Raw genomic sequence first — 14,619 nt, 5'->3', positions numbered from 1 at the left:
CAAATGGCACCTAGAATTTGTAAACATAACAGTGGTGTATGTGAGGAAACTAGTATGTAAATATACACAAGAACATCTTTACACGCTTATAAACTTATAAACACTCGGGGCAGTTCAACGTTCACAACCAACGTAGAAAACAATGTATGAACAGACTGTTACTCACTTTATAGGCACGCACACAACTTTAGCAAAGATATAAATCGCTACAGTACAGCTAGCATCCGTCCGTTTTCCCGCTCGGTATGACTCCGTTCAGTGGGCGGGACCGTTGACCTGCACGTCCTGCCCGGAGCGCTGATTGGCTCGCTGAATGGATGCTGCCTTTGAGTCAACTTTAGTGTATTACAAGGGGAACTAAGGCACGTGAATATAACCTGTGTGTGGCCTTTTTTACAATTATTATCAGTGGGTTTTTTTGTTTGTTTGTTTTTGTTTTGCATTAAATTGACCAAAAGTGACAGTATAGACATTTCTAATGTAGCTTTTTATTTCAGAAAAAATAATATTTTTCTCAAGAAAACATTCTACTGCAGAGAAAGGATTCAGAGATGATCCAAATGAAGCAGCACAGAAACTTGACTCCATTAACACTGATTGATCTGTCAACTGAAAACATCAAATTAAAACTATTTCACATTACAGGGTTTTTCCTGGGTCTAAAATGGTCTTCGGTGGTGGTGGACGAACACTGTCATCCACAGTACAAAATACCGTACCCATGTGAACTATGAGTTCAGTACTGACAGTAAATCCACAATAAATGCAGAGAAACGAAATATCAACATATCCTATTCATGAATTAAAGAATGAACACTGTCAGGACAGATAATAAAACAAAGAGCCTCTCACACGCTGCGTAATATCATTGCGCCTGCTGCAGCCATGGTACGGCAGCAAAGTTCCTTGATCATTACGCCGGAATGAGAGTATAGTTCCTAGCCATATCGGCCTAGAAAATCACAACTTTTAATTTTCCGTCGGTCTTAGTACATAAGGTAACTACAGAAGAGTCAAGTTTTAAATAGGAAAAATATCGAAACTCTTTGGTCATTTTTGAGCGAGATGCTAACGGTCTAATCAGATTCAATGAACTATGCTAAGCTATGCTAAAAGTGGTACCGCCAGACCCAGAGATCGGCTGAATGGATTCGAAAACGGTAGAACTCAACTGTTTAACTCTAGGGGAGTTGGAAAATGAGCCTATTTTCAAAAAAAGTGGAGTGTTCCTTTAATGGAGGAATTTGCAGCTTTACACACAAACTACAATTCCGGATCATCAATAAGGTGAGAATCAGACCCGTTATAAACCCAAATACACCTGAATTAATTACATTAATTGATAAGTGTACTATCAAAGCAGTAATAAAAAAAACATACTGTGCCTTTAACAAAGATTAATAAATGCTGTAGAAGTGCAGTTCATTATTAGTTCATGTTAACTAATGTAGTTAACTAATGTTAACTAATGAATCTTATTGTAAAGTGCTACCTTATACTTTGTTGGTTATAATGAAAGGATTCAATGTGCAGCACTCGGGCTAAGAAAAAACTCAGCCAATTTAAGTGGTGTTGAGCGCATACGGACTAACTTAAACGATTCTGATTGGCCACTGTGTTCACGTGCTCAACACAAATGTCTGTGATTAGCTACAAAGCTCAGCGCTGCAGAAATATGTTGTAAATAGCAACACTCTTCACAGAGCGCTTACACATTTTAAAGCAGCCGGCTACTGCAGAATGGCAGATATCGTTACATTAAATGAACATAAATCTTTGGCGGGACCAGAGGTCACATTAACCAATAATTTTCTGAAGGCCATCCGTCATTCTGACAGATTATACTGAGGCTGATGTAACTGTAATTCCCACCCCTGTCCAGTTGTTAATACATTGCATATATTTAGCAAAACGCTCCCCTCTAGAGTTATTTTTCTTGCTGACTATTAAGTTTATGGTCAACGAATGGCTTTTCTGAGGTATAATGTTACGTGATTGTCTGCAACACTGATTGAACTGATTAAGACGTGATACAGATTTCGGTAAGCTACTGTATCTTTCAACATATTTATTTATTTTATTTCAACTGATTTTCATTCATGTTTATTTGTTTATTTCGTTCTGTACAGTAGTAAAGAGAAAAGGATGATCACGTTCACTCACGATCCGCAACTGTTCAAGATGAAAACTGAAAAGTGACGCAGTCTTTGATCAACTTTCTTTTCATAATATAAATAAATGCATAGCCTAGGCCTATTTGTTTATCCTGTAAGCAGGGGCGGACTGGCCATCGGGAGTACCGGGAGTTTTCCTGGTGGGCCGGCCCGTTGCAAAGTAATTAAGAATGATTATAGTAAATTTTCGTAGTCTATATCCTTCCATCAGCCCAGACGAATTGCTCGCGCGGCCACTTGAGCCAAAACTAATCCGTTTAGTGTCTAAAAACGCTCGTCAATGTCAAAATGTTTGCGATATCCAATCAAATCGAAGGAGGCGGGATTTACTGTCCACAGTTACAACTTTTAGACGTTTCTGAATGGTTAGCGGATACATTTATGTAGTTGCTGTGGAGTTGATTCAACTCATCCACTAGCATGTGCCGTCATGTTAATCTTTTGTGTTGAATTGACCCTCGTTTGTGAAGCAGTCCGGCGTAAAATGACGGCATGTCAACAACACTCTACTACAACAACTCTTCCTCTTCTCTAAAGCAGCCCAACATGGCCCCGCCCCCTTTGTTGTGTGTTCTCAGGGGCGGGGTTTATGTAAATTAATTATGTCACTAACCCAGGAAGAAGCTTGTTGTAGTTCCTATCAGCTGTTTGTTGTAGTTTGTTGTACAGCGATTTCTGTAAAAGAAAATATCTCCCTTTGCACTGAACTTTGAGTGTCGTAACTTTGCAGATGTTGTTTGTGCTCAAACAGCAACATTACACACTAACTAAAGTTAAAAAAGTCAAATCATAATCAAACACACCTTTAAATGTGGTGTCGTCCGTGAACTTCAGGAGCTTGACAGAGGGGTCTTTAGAGGTGCAGTCATTGGTGTACAGGGAGAAGAGCAGTGGGGAGAGGACACAGCCCTGAGGGGCGCTGGTGCTGATGGAGCGGGTGCTGGATGAGAGTTTTCCCAGCCTCACTAGCTGCTGCCTGTCTGTCAGGAAGCTGGTGATCCACTGACAGATGGAGGTGGGTACAGAGAGCTGGGTCAGTTTATTCAGGAGGGTATCCAGGATTATGCTGTTGAAAGCCGAACTAAAGTCCACAAACAGGAACAGGATTATGGGTGCAACAGTCTGTCAATGGCAGTCCCTTATGAAACTGAACCATTACTACAGTGACCATAGTTCAGCTGAGCCTATAGTATTTGTAGATTTCCATGGTTACCACTACAAATAAACATTTTAACCATGTGTAAACAAAAATATAATCTAATAAATTGCAATTAAGGCAATTTGAATGTTAAATTACCTTTCAAATATAATATGAAGTAGGTACCATTACCCATTTTGCTCTTAGTAATTCAATAATTTAAGGACTTAAATTATTAATAATTTAATAACTTAAATTCAGATGAGAGGTATCATATCGGTATCGATATCGGCGATTTTGGCCTTGAAAGTATCGTATCGAAAACAAAATAAGTGGTATCGCCCATCCCTAGTTTAGTGTCTAAAAACGCTCGTCAGTGTCAAAATGTTTGCGATATCCAATCAAATTGAAGGAGGCGGGATTTACCGTCCACAGAAACCGAGCAGCACGGCACTTTTTAATGCTTGAAGAATGCGAGCCGAGGTAAGATAAGCAGCTGAACATGACGAGACGATAAAATACAGCAATATTTACAGACTGTTTACGATAAAACGAAGTACATTCATTCCAGAGATGCAACTACTTCTGGCCTTTTTGAACTTTTCATATTTTAATGCCATGTTATTCGTCACACAGTGCACAAAGAAACATTAACGTAGCCTATAGTTTTCAGCATGTCAGATAAGAGTGAATGTTTGTGTAGCCTCCCTGTTGTCAGGATTTCTAATTTCACAATCATCTGAAAATTATTCATAAAACTCAAAATATCATTCTTAAATTTACACTAAAACATGGTAATAGCCTGTTTCATATTCAAGTAGCCTATGTCCCGTGTTAGGAAAGTATCTAAAATAAAAATATAGGCTAATTTGCTAATTAGTTCACATGCACTATTTTACACACTGGAGATCAAAAGTTTGAATTAAGACTTAATGTTTTTGAAAGAGGAAGGCTGAATTTATTTGATCAAAAATACAATTAAAAAATATTATAAAATATTTATAAAATTTCAAATAGATGTTTTCTATGTGAATTTATTGTAAAATATAATTTATTCCTGTGAACAAAGCTGAGTTTTCAGCATCTTTACTCCAGTCTTCAGTCATGTGATCCTTCAGAAATCATTCTAATATGCTGTATTTTTTCATAAACATAAGAATTTTTACACTCTTTTCCACAACTGGACCTGTATTCCATAAAATGACCGAAGCCCCTGAAAGGACAAATACTAGAAAGGCACCATAAAACATTCTGCACTACATTCTAAGACCAAACCAGAGCATTGTTATATATGGACTGATTTAATGGCAGGTATTGAACTTTAGTGATATTAAACTTCCTGTATGGAAAAGAGATTTGAATTTCTTTTTAAATTATTCACTATTTGCCATGTGCACCAGGAAAGACAAATTATAACGTAAAGAAGTATGCCAGTCATTCATTAATGTTAATTTTAAGCATTTCAATAATAATAATAATAAAAAAAAAGCATTTATATTTCTGTACAAATAGCATTTATATTTTATGTTATTAAGTGGTGTAAAAAACATTGGTGGGTTTTATGGTGAGGTGTGTTGTGGACCGTGTGATGGGCCGCTTTGTGCTGGAGAGTCCAGGGCCACTTTTTTGCCCCAGTCCGTCCCTGTTAATAACTATGATTGGGACTGTCATATATATTCATAACATTATAATAAGCAGACCAGTGGCGGAGGCAGAAAGTGGATGGTGGGTGGGCCAGAATAATTTGCATCGTCCCATGTTTTTCAACTGCCTTAATTTGGGAGGGAAAATGGACCGTCCAATGGACCGTCCCTCAGTGGCGTCAATTCACTAAAAGTCAAGGTATGGCAAGTTCAAATTACGTTATTTAATCTAACAATATTACGTGACAATATCAATTCAAGTAAATCTAGAACGAGACAAAACTGCAGTTACAACATTAACCAACAGCACCAACCGATTAAAAAAATAACCTAAAATAAAAAAATTAAATCACATATTTGGAAATAACCTGGCATGGTAACAGGCAGCTATATGGATAAATAAAAATAACAAAAAAAGTCAGCTCTTGCCTTACGATTCAAAAAAAAAAAAAAAACCCTATTCTGATTTGAAGCTTGTGACAAACGCACACACATTAACCCGATCACTTTATTTAGCGTTCAGATTCATCAAATGAATTCATTCCGATTGAAACAAAAGATGTCTAAACATATCCAGTGTTGCCTACTAACTGCTTACTCATAGCAAAACAGCTAAAAGTATTCCTCATATGTTGACATTATTTATTGTCTTGTCTTTTAATATAGTCTACTTCTACGTGTTGAGACATGGTTTCTCAAGCCCCTGTAACGAGCTGTGTTTGAGATGTTTGAGTTGGGAGAGGCTGTCTGAGGGGCCGTTCACATATCGCTTTCTCCGGTACGTCCCACTTCTCGTACTTATGCACTATTCTATGACGTTTTTAAGTAGTGCGAGTAGTGCGTTCACACAGAAACTTCCAAAAAGAAAAAGTGCACTTTAAATATCCGAACGATGCACTAAATTAATGGAAAAAATGAAGTGTGGAATGTTGGACACTTCATGCACTCAACTGTCGCAGCTTTAATTACATTTCTGAGGAGGAGGGGGGATCAGACTCCGATGTTTAATGACAAAATAAGCTTATAAAATTCATACACTACATCGATGAGTACATAGTGCATATGTACATAGTGTATAAGTGCATAGGGTGTCATTTGGGACACAACTATAGTGTATAAAGTGCATGGTATAGTGCGTCATTTGGAACGTAACTCTTCTTTCCCAAGCGCTTGCGCTCCCAGGGCATCTGTCGTTGCTATGATATCAACATTACAATTTAGAGAATGCAGTTAGCTAACGATGTAATAATTTAGGCAATTTAATTTACAATCACTGTTAGCGGTTTAATTGAAGGTAGAAGCAATGAGCTCCTGGAAATAATGAATTACATATTAACAATAATTAGGATATATAGAAATTTGGGAATGTTCACGTTGATCCAGATGTTGCGTCATCTGAAGTCCTCGCAGGAGTTGGCGCCGTCTCTTCAAAGGTGTTGGTCATCTGAGGTCTTCTTAAGAGTCTGGGTCCAAACTGAAACTGATGTACTCTCTAGTCACGGGCATCCCGAGATAAAACAGAAAAGCAAATGGAGAATAATTAGCATAGCTGCTGTTCATAACATTAAGCAAAGATAGTCATGTGCAATTGATCTGATATGAGATGGATTATGTGAATGCTTGGCTGAAGAGATGCGTCTTTAATCTAGATTTAAACTGGGTGAGCGAGTCTGAGCCCCGAACATTATCAGGAAGGCTATTCCAGAGTTTAGGAGCCAAATGTGAAAACGCTCTCCCTCCTTTAGAGGACTTAGCTATCCTAGGTACAACCAGAAGTCCAGAGTTTGGTGATCTTAAAGAGCGTGAAGGATTGTAGGGCGATCGGTTAAGTACACAGGAGCTAAACCATTTAGAGCCTTATAGGTCATTAGCAGTACTTTATAAATCGATACGGAACTTAATAGGTAACCAGTGTAGAGATGATAAAATTGGTGTTATATGATCATATTTTCTTGACCTGGTAAGAACTCTAGCAGCTGCATTTTGTACCAATTGTAGCTTGTTTATTGAGGAAGCAGGGCAACCAGCTAGTAATGCATTACAGTAATCTAGTCTAGACGTCATGAAAGCATGAACTAACTTTTCTGCATCAGAAACAGATAACATATTCCGTATCTTAGCAATGTTTCTGAGGTGGAAGAAGGCTGTTTTTGTAACATATGAAATATGATTTTCAAAGGACAAGTTGCTGTCTAATATAACACCCAGGTCTTTAACTGTAGAGGATGGAGTAACAGTACATCCTTCTAAATGCAGACTGTAGTCTGAGAGATTCTGTGTACAGGTTTTTGGCCCAATAAGTAATACTTCAGTCTTATCTGAATTTAATAGAAGAAAATTACTAGTCATCCAATGTTTTACTTCTTTAACACACTCTGTCAGATTGGATAATTTGGAGTTTTCATCTGTTCGTGTTGAAATATATAACTGAGTATCATCGGCATAGCAGTGGAAACTAATTCCATGTCTTCTTATAATATTACCAAGTGGCAGCATGTATATTGAAAACAGCAGAGGGCCTACCACAGATCCTTGCGGCACTCCATAATTTACTATCGTTATCTTAGATTTTTCCCCATTTAAATAAACAAAATTGTGACGGTCTGATACAATGAAAAAACAATGAAATGTTTTGTTCTGGTGATGTATGTTTTTTTGTTAATCTAGCCACTGTACTAAACAAGACCCTTGGATTGTTTTGGTTATTTTCTATGAGTTTGCTGAGACGCTCGGCCCTGGCTGTCTTTCTATAACGGGACGAGCTGTCTTTCCACGCGATTCTGAAGACTTCTAAACGAGTTTGTCTCCAATTGCGTTCTAGATTACAAGTTTCTCTCTTGATAGCGTGAGTAATACTGTTGTACCATGGTACAGTATTTTTCTCTCTAACCTTTTTTAATCTCATCGGTGCAACAGTATGTAATGTACTAGTGAAAGTGGTGCACATACTGCTAGTCATTTTCTCGAGATCATTTGTGTGTTTGGGTACAATGAGCAGCTGAGACAGATCAGGCAGTTTATTTGTGAATTTATCTGTAGTTGTCGGAAGAATTGTTCTACCTAGTCGATATCGCGGCGCAATTTGACAAATATCAGCAGTATGCAGTACGCATGTTACAAGGTAATGATCAGTGATATCATCACTTTGCGGTATAATTTCTATATCAGTAGGATTGATTCCATGTGATATAATTAAATCTAGTGTATGATTAAGACGGTGAGTGGGTCCAGTGACGTTTTGTTTGACCCCAAACGAGTTTAGTAAATCTGTAAACGCAGCCCCTAACGCATCATTTGTATTATCTACATGAATGTTAAAATCTCCAACAATCAGCGCTTTATCAACGTTGACCAATAGGTCTGAGAGAAAGTCTGCAAACTCTTTCAGGAAATCAACATAAGGCCCTGGAGGTCTATAAACAGTAGCCAAAGCAAGAGATAGTAGCGACTTTTCACTTATATCTGAGAGTGTAACGGTTAGCACGAGAATTTCAAATGAATTAAACCTGTAGTTTGTTTTCTGGGTAACGTTAAGAATCTCTCTATAGATTGTTGCAACACCACCGCCACGGCCAACTGGACGGCATTTATTTTTATAACAGTATCCAGGTGGACAAGACTCATTAAGACCGAAATAATCATTTGGTTTAAGCCATGTTTCAGTAAGGCAAATTACATCAAGACTATTATCTGTGATCATTTCATTTATAATAACCGCCTTAGGTGTCAGCGATTTAATATTTAGTAGCCCTAGCTTTAGAAATTGTTTTTGTTCAGTAATTTTGTGAGTTTCTGGTTTGACAATGATCAGATTTTTTCTAAATCCTTTATTTTTATTGTTAAACCTCACTATTCTAGTCTTACTAGTCAAACGGTGCGAAGCGCCTTGAAGATGTTGTCCGACAGAAGATCAGCTCCGATTCTGCTGGGGTGCAGGCCACCAGCAGGGAAGAGCCTAGGTCGCTCCCAGAAAAGATTCCAATTATTTATAAAGAGCAGATTTGATAAGCAGATAAGCAGATTTATAAATGTCAGATTTGTGACATTACTTTTTAAGTACTGCTAAAACACTTCTGGTCACTTTCAGAAGTTGTAGTGATCATTTCTTTTCCCAGATACAGTGTGGCCAAAATTATTAGAACAGTAAGATTTATTATTATTAAAAGAAGTCTCTTCTGCTCACCAAGACTTCATTTATTTGATCCAAAATACAGTAAAAACAGTAAAATTGTGAAATATTTACAATGTAAATCAGCTGTTTTCTATGTGAATATATAGTAAAGTGTAATTTATTTCTGTGAACAAAGCTGAATTTTCAGCATCATTACTCCAGTCTTACTCCAGTGTCACATGATCCTTCAGAAATCATTCTGATATGATGATTTGCTGCTCTAGAATTGTATAAAATTCTTTTCAGAATTATTTGATCAATAGAAAGTTCAAAAGAACAGCACTGATCTGAAATAGAAAGCTTCTGCAGCATTATAAATGTTTTTACTGTCATTTTTGATCAATTTAATGCATTCTTGCTGAATAAAAGTATTAATTTCTTTCATTTCTTTCCACAAAAAAAAAAAAAAAAAAAAAAAAAAAAAAAAAAAAAAAAAAATGAACAACTGATGATGACATGGTTTGATGTCTGGTTGACCAATCAGCGGAAAGAGGCGTTTCATTCCCGCCCACATGTAGAGATCGAATATTCAAACTGATTATTTGTTTCCAACCCCAGAAAGAAAAAATGAAAAATCAAGCCAATTTTTTTTTCTTTTAAATAAAAAAACGAAAAAGTGTGGTTCTCTCATTTTTCTGATTTCAATATTGAATCAAAAAACGAATGACCAGAAGATACTCTGATTCCCAGCTCTCTTCGTTCCTGTGGTATGAACAGTAGAGCTCAGCTCTGGTGTCAGGTTCAGACATTCACACACAAAAACAAACTGTTCTACATTAAGATGAAACTGCAAATCTCTAGAAAGATATCCACATCACAAACAAAAACAGTTAAAACTGAAAGCACTAAAGTTGAAACTACTGTATAAGATCTGGTGCACTATATGGTAGATGTCACATGTTGAATTTAATGTTTTGATCTTTGTATATTTATGTGCTTTTACCCATTTCTGTTATTGTCTGTGGGTGTGTCTCCTCAGCATCACTGTCTTCACTTTGCTCTGAATCAGTAAAGTCCAAGTTATCTGACAAAAAAGCATCAAATGAGTTTACATTGCAAATGATACATAATGATCAATGAAATTTGATGAATATTACACCTGTGAAAGATCTGAAGGTCTGCATGTGAGGGATTATCCTGCATACCTTCGATTTCTGTTTCCTCTAGTGTTTTCCCCTGAAGATTTGCAAGGGAGCCTTTCTCCATTTCAAGTACCAGTTTTGATATCTTGGCTAACTGTGTTGTGGCCTCTGGAAGTCGATAGTGCTCTCGGTGCACTCGAATATCGTGGGCCAGAAAGTCCGCAGCTTGGTCGAGCTCGTGATTTTTTAAGTTTAACACCTGAGCCAGAGTTGCCACATGCTTTCGCAGTTGTGTTGATCTGAGGAATTCAGGTTTTTTTGCACCACACTCATTGGTGTAATTCCTCAGACAATCTTATCCTCGATGTGGAGTCAAACAATTTGGTCTCCCAAAGAGAAATGAGTTTTCTTCTGGGACTCCATACTCTTTCCTTCACCTTATGAGGCGTGTTAAGGCATCAACCATGTCTGGCGATAGCAACGCTGCAACTTTTCACCCCCGTTTACCCCTAATCTCCACCCGACTAAAACGTGCATTGTTTTGCGTTCTTTTGAGCATTTTGGCAGTGCCAAGACCAGAGCAACATCCACGTTTGTTTTTTCATGGATTTTTAAGTGACGTGTAAATTTTGACTGTGGTTTGCCACAAATGTAGCAGTAATTCTTTTTGTTCACTGAAGAGGACACATTAGATGACTGTACACATGGATTTTCCCCAATTCTTGTGCTATCCTCTAAAGACTTTTCTTCAGTATTACCAGTCCTTTTTTCACTGTGGACATCTGATACTTGAACCAGATCTTTCAGCAGAGAGTGTTTACCTGTGAGGTCTTCTTGATGTTGTCTGCCATTTTGAATTTCTGCAGTTGATTTAATGCAGGACACATTTTGTTTGTTTGAGATTTGTTTAGGATGCTCGAGTTCTGAATAAACTGCGCTCTCTTCAGAACTGTCTAAAGAATCGGGTATATAGTCCTGATCTGACATGTCCTCACTGGAAAACTGTTCCTCAGAATTCTGGGGGGAAAAATCTAATAAAGAAAAACTTCAGGAAGGAAAAGTTAACTCAAAAGTGAAAAATGTTTATTTACTCAATCCCTGGCCATCAAATATGCACATGCCCTTCTTCAAAAAAGGCCATATACATCTTTGATGGGTGAGAAAATAATCAGTAAATCTTCATTTTTGGGTTAATCAATTCATTTAGAGAGAATTTGATAAAATACACTTACCGGTGTTCAGGGGTCAGGTTTGGGCTTCACATGTTTATCATGGCAAGTTTTATGCCAACAGCAGGAGCAAACTAGACAGAGGATAAAACAAACTTGTGGTTGTTTGATGTGATTCATTTATTTTTTCTTTAATAGCATTTAAACAATTAAGAAAGTTGCAAAAGAAAAAAAAAAAAAAGGAAAAAAAAAGATAGTTGTAAAGAAAGTGATAGGTCAATAGAGGCAGAGTGTGTTACTGATGATATGACAGACAGACACACAGATGACAAAAGAGAGAGGTAATGATGGAGAAAGTCTGTGCGATAAAGACGGAAGAGAAAATGTTAAGGTAGCAGTGTTAGAGGTAGTGTAAATGAAATTATGATGGATGGACAGAATAAAATAAATAAAAATAAAGATTGAAAAATAAATGAGAGAATGTAACTAGAAAAACAGGAGGGAGAGAGTGATTCAAATATATTAAAGGGTAAAAGAAAGTGGTCCAGGCAAAGAAAAAAAAAATCAAAATGTGATAAGTGGAATAACAGTGTATAATCAGTGTGAATGAAAGTGTAAGAAAGATGAGAAAAATAAGAAAAATTACTAAACAGATGAATTATTAGAGCATGAAACAAAACTCAAGGCAGAAGAAAGTGTGACACAGGCAGACAAATGGAGAGTCTTATATTAAAGAAAGAAAGAAAATATATTTATATACTTATAAGAACAAAATACTGACCCTTACATCTACCCTTACCCTTGACAGGTTCGCTTCATGAGCATATTGTGGCTTGTTTAGTAGCTACTGTCGAGACACACACCAACACTATAGGAATGTAGCAGTCATTCCCGCTGTTAAATTATGTACCACATTCACACTAATTCAAGCGCGCTCTCTCTGTATCTCCCAGCGCTGTCTAACAGACCGTGTCGAGACACACAAACACTATATGACTGTTATAATGCAGCTAGAGCGGGAATCAACAGCTCGCCGGGACAGCGTTCTTGCACGGATAAGCGTGATTACACAACATTTTAAGATGAAGAGGTGCTCTCTGGTTTTAACTGCAGTAACTAATGTGCTCAATCACAGAATCAAACACTGCTGCATTTTATAAACACATTTCCCATTATGAAATATGATATCGTTTGGTTCGTTGGTCCATTGGGACGGATTGTTTACACGCCACAAGCGAACCGCTCCAGAGTTTGTTTGCAATCGGGCCAAGACGACCTCTTTCAGGCGATCTTGGAGCGACTGTTTTGGCACGAGCGCGATTGCCGTGTTCACAAATGCCTAAACGAACCGAGCCAAGGGAGGAAACACACCAGGTTCTGAAACAAATGCTCAGGTGTGAAAACACCCTTATATTAGGGTGGAACCTAAACTCTGTTGGGCACAGGCTCTTCAGGAGCAGGGTTCCCTTACCTTAGTCAAACCCTTTCTAGGTTACACACACACACACACACACACGCACACACACACACACACACACACACACACACACACCTCCTCTGATCCATTGTCTGCTTCACAGCTGACCAAACCACTGGACTGTCGTTCTGTCTCAGATAACACCTATGAAATATTTTTAAACATTTGTAAACACAGATAAGCAGGAAATCATGTGTACTGCTTTATGAGAAATATGAGACTAATGTTAATAAAACATTCTTATAACTAACCATTTACTCGATGTAAATCAATATGTGTTCAACAATTAAAGAACATAAGAAGTGGATGCATATTTCCAGTGGTAAACACATTACCTGTTGAGTGTCATAAAGTGTCAGCTGAGGATCAGGTGTACAGATCTTGTGGGAGAGAGAGAAAAGGAGTTTAGGGAACATTAATTGCAGAATAACAGATAATACAGGTGAATTCATAGATTAACAGTTAACATGTGTGAGAATGTACTCCAGCACACAGTCCTCACTGGTATGGCTTTTTGTGAGGACAGTATCTTGTCAGCATGAAAAGTCAAACTAAGCAACGAATGGAGATTCTGCATCATTTTGCCAAAACTTAAATGGTACATATTACTCCTCTTGCCGATACTGCTTATTGATCTGGTACTTTAACAGTATTCTTATCTGTTCTTTTTGTTGTGTTTTCATGAAGAAAAAAATTAACACTACTTCATATTCCAAACTGTAAAATAACACTGCATTTTCACTTTTAAACGGATAGATCAACCCTTATATAACACTGAAGTTAAGACAAATAAAGTTCCTGCTGAGTGTCATTAAGGCTTGATGAGGATCACCAAACCATAAGACTGTTCTGTCTCAGAAGTCACCTGTGTGGATTCAAATGAACTACTTTAACTTCTCCACATCAATGACATACTCTATAGGTAAACGGTGTTTAGATTAGTATAAATAGATTAAAGCTTTTAGAGTACAATAGGCACTTTCAAACTCAAACATCGCTTAAAATCACAAAGAGCAATCATTTAGAGTAGCATGAATATCTTTAGGTTTACATAATATTTCCATTTGCAACATGGTTGTTTGGAGTTTAACCTATGTTTTATGACAACAGTGTTTTAAAACCTCTGACTATACTGGGAACATTCAAAACCACTCCATATGTTGAAGCTTAATTTGCTCAGAAAACTATGCAGGTAAAAAAATCATTTCTGTAAATACCTTGCTTCTCCATGGCCAATCCCCATAGTTATCCGTTATCTCCTCCCCGGGACTGATGTCCTTTACTGCGAATGAGCAGAGATGGGGCTTCTGGTCCACAGTGATCGTTCTCATTTTACTGTTGGGGTTCTTGTGGTCATCATTCACAAGTCTGCCCAAAGAAGCATCATCTCTGGCAGCATCAATCCTGAAACAGCAAGAACACAACACCAACTGCATGCTGTAATAACACTGACTGAATCTCAGAAGTCATCGCAGGTTTCACTGAATAATTACATCATGTTTCCGGCCAGTCTTCATCCTAGTTCATCATTACTGCTACTGGAATAGAGTCAGAAAAAGCTGACTTTGTATCTCTGGTTGACCTGCAGCTTTGTACATTTTCCAAGACATCGTAAATGAGGTACTGTAATATACTTACCATATTATAGCGCAATTCAAAGAAAAATACTTCAAGTGCACGATGATAAACTCTGTGCTTCTTTCATATTGTTGTTTATTAAGGACTTCTCCTCTGTATTCAACAAGGAAGTCCCCTTTTTGGAAGT

The 14,619-nt window shown here is 37.5% G+C and overlaps 1 protein-coding gene and 1 long non-coding RNA gene across 4 annotated transcripts in view; one reads left to right on the top strand and one right to left on the bottom strand.

Annotated features, from left to right (window-relative positions):
* Positions 1-14,619, top strand: part of LOC127508724 (NACHT, LRR and PYD domains-containing protein 12-like) — a 506,035-nt gene that overhangs the window by 138,695 nt on the left and 352,721 nt on the right. The gene's annotated exons all lie outside the window — the stretch shown is intronic.
* Positions 5,790-10,152, bottom strand: LOC127509012 (uncharacterized). Its single transcript, XR_007929095.1, has 2 exons — positions 10,070-10,152; positions 5,790-6,447 (listed from the first exon to the last, which is right to left on the bottom strand). It is a non-coding gene; the product is annotated as an uncharacterized LOC127509012 (long non-coding RNA).

This window comes from Ctenopharyngodon idella, chromosome 3 (genome assembly GCF_019924925.1).
Source record: "Ctenopharyngodon idella isolate HZGC_01 chromosome 3, HZGC01, whole genome shotgun sequence".
NCBI classification, from domain to species: Eukaryota; Metazoa; Chordata; class Actinopteri; order Cypriniformes; family Xenocyprididae; genus Ctenopharyngodon; species Ctenopharyngodon idella.
This window is presented reverse-complemented; position numbering and strand designations above follow the sequence as displayed.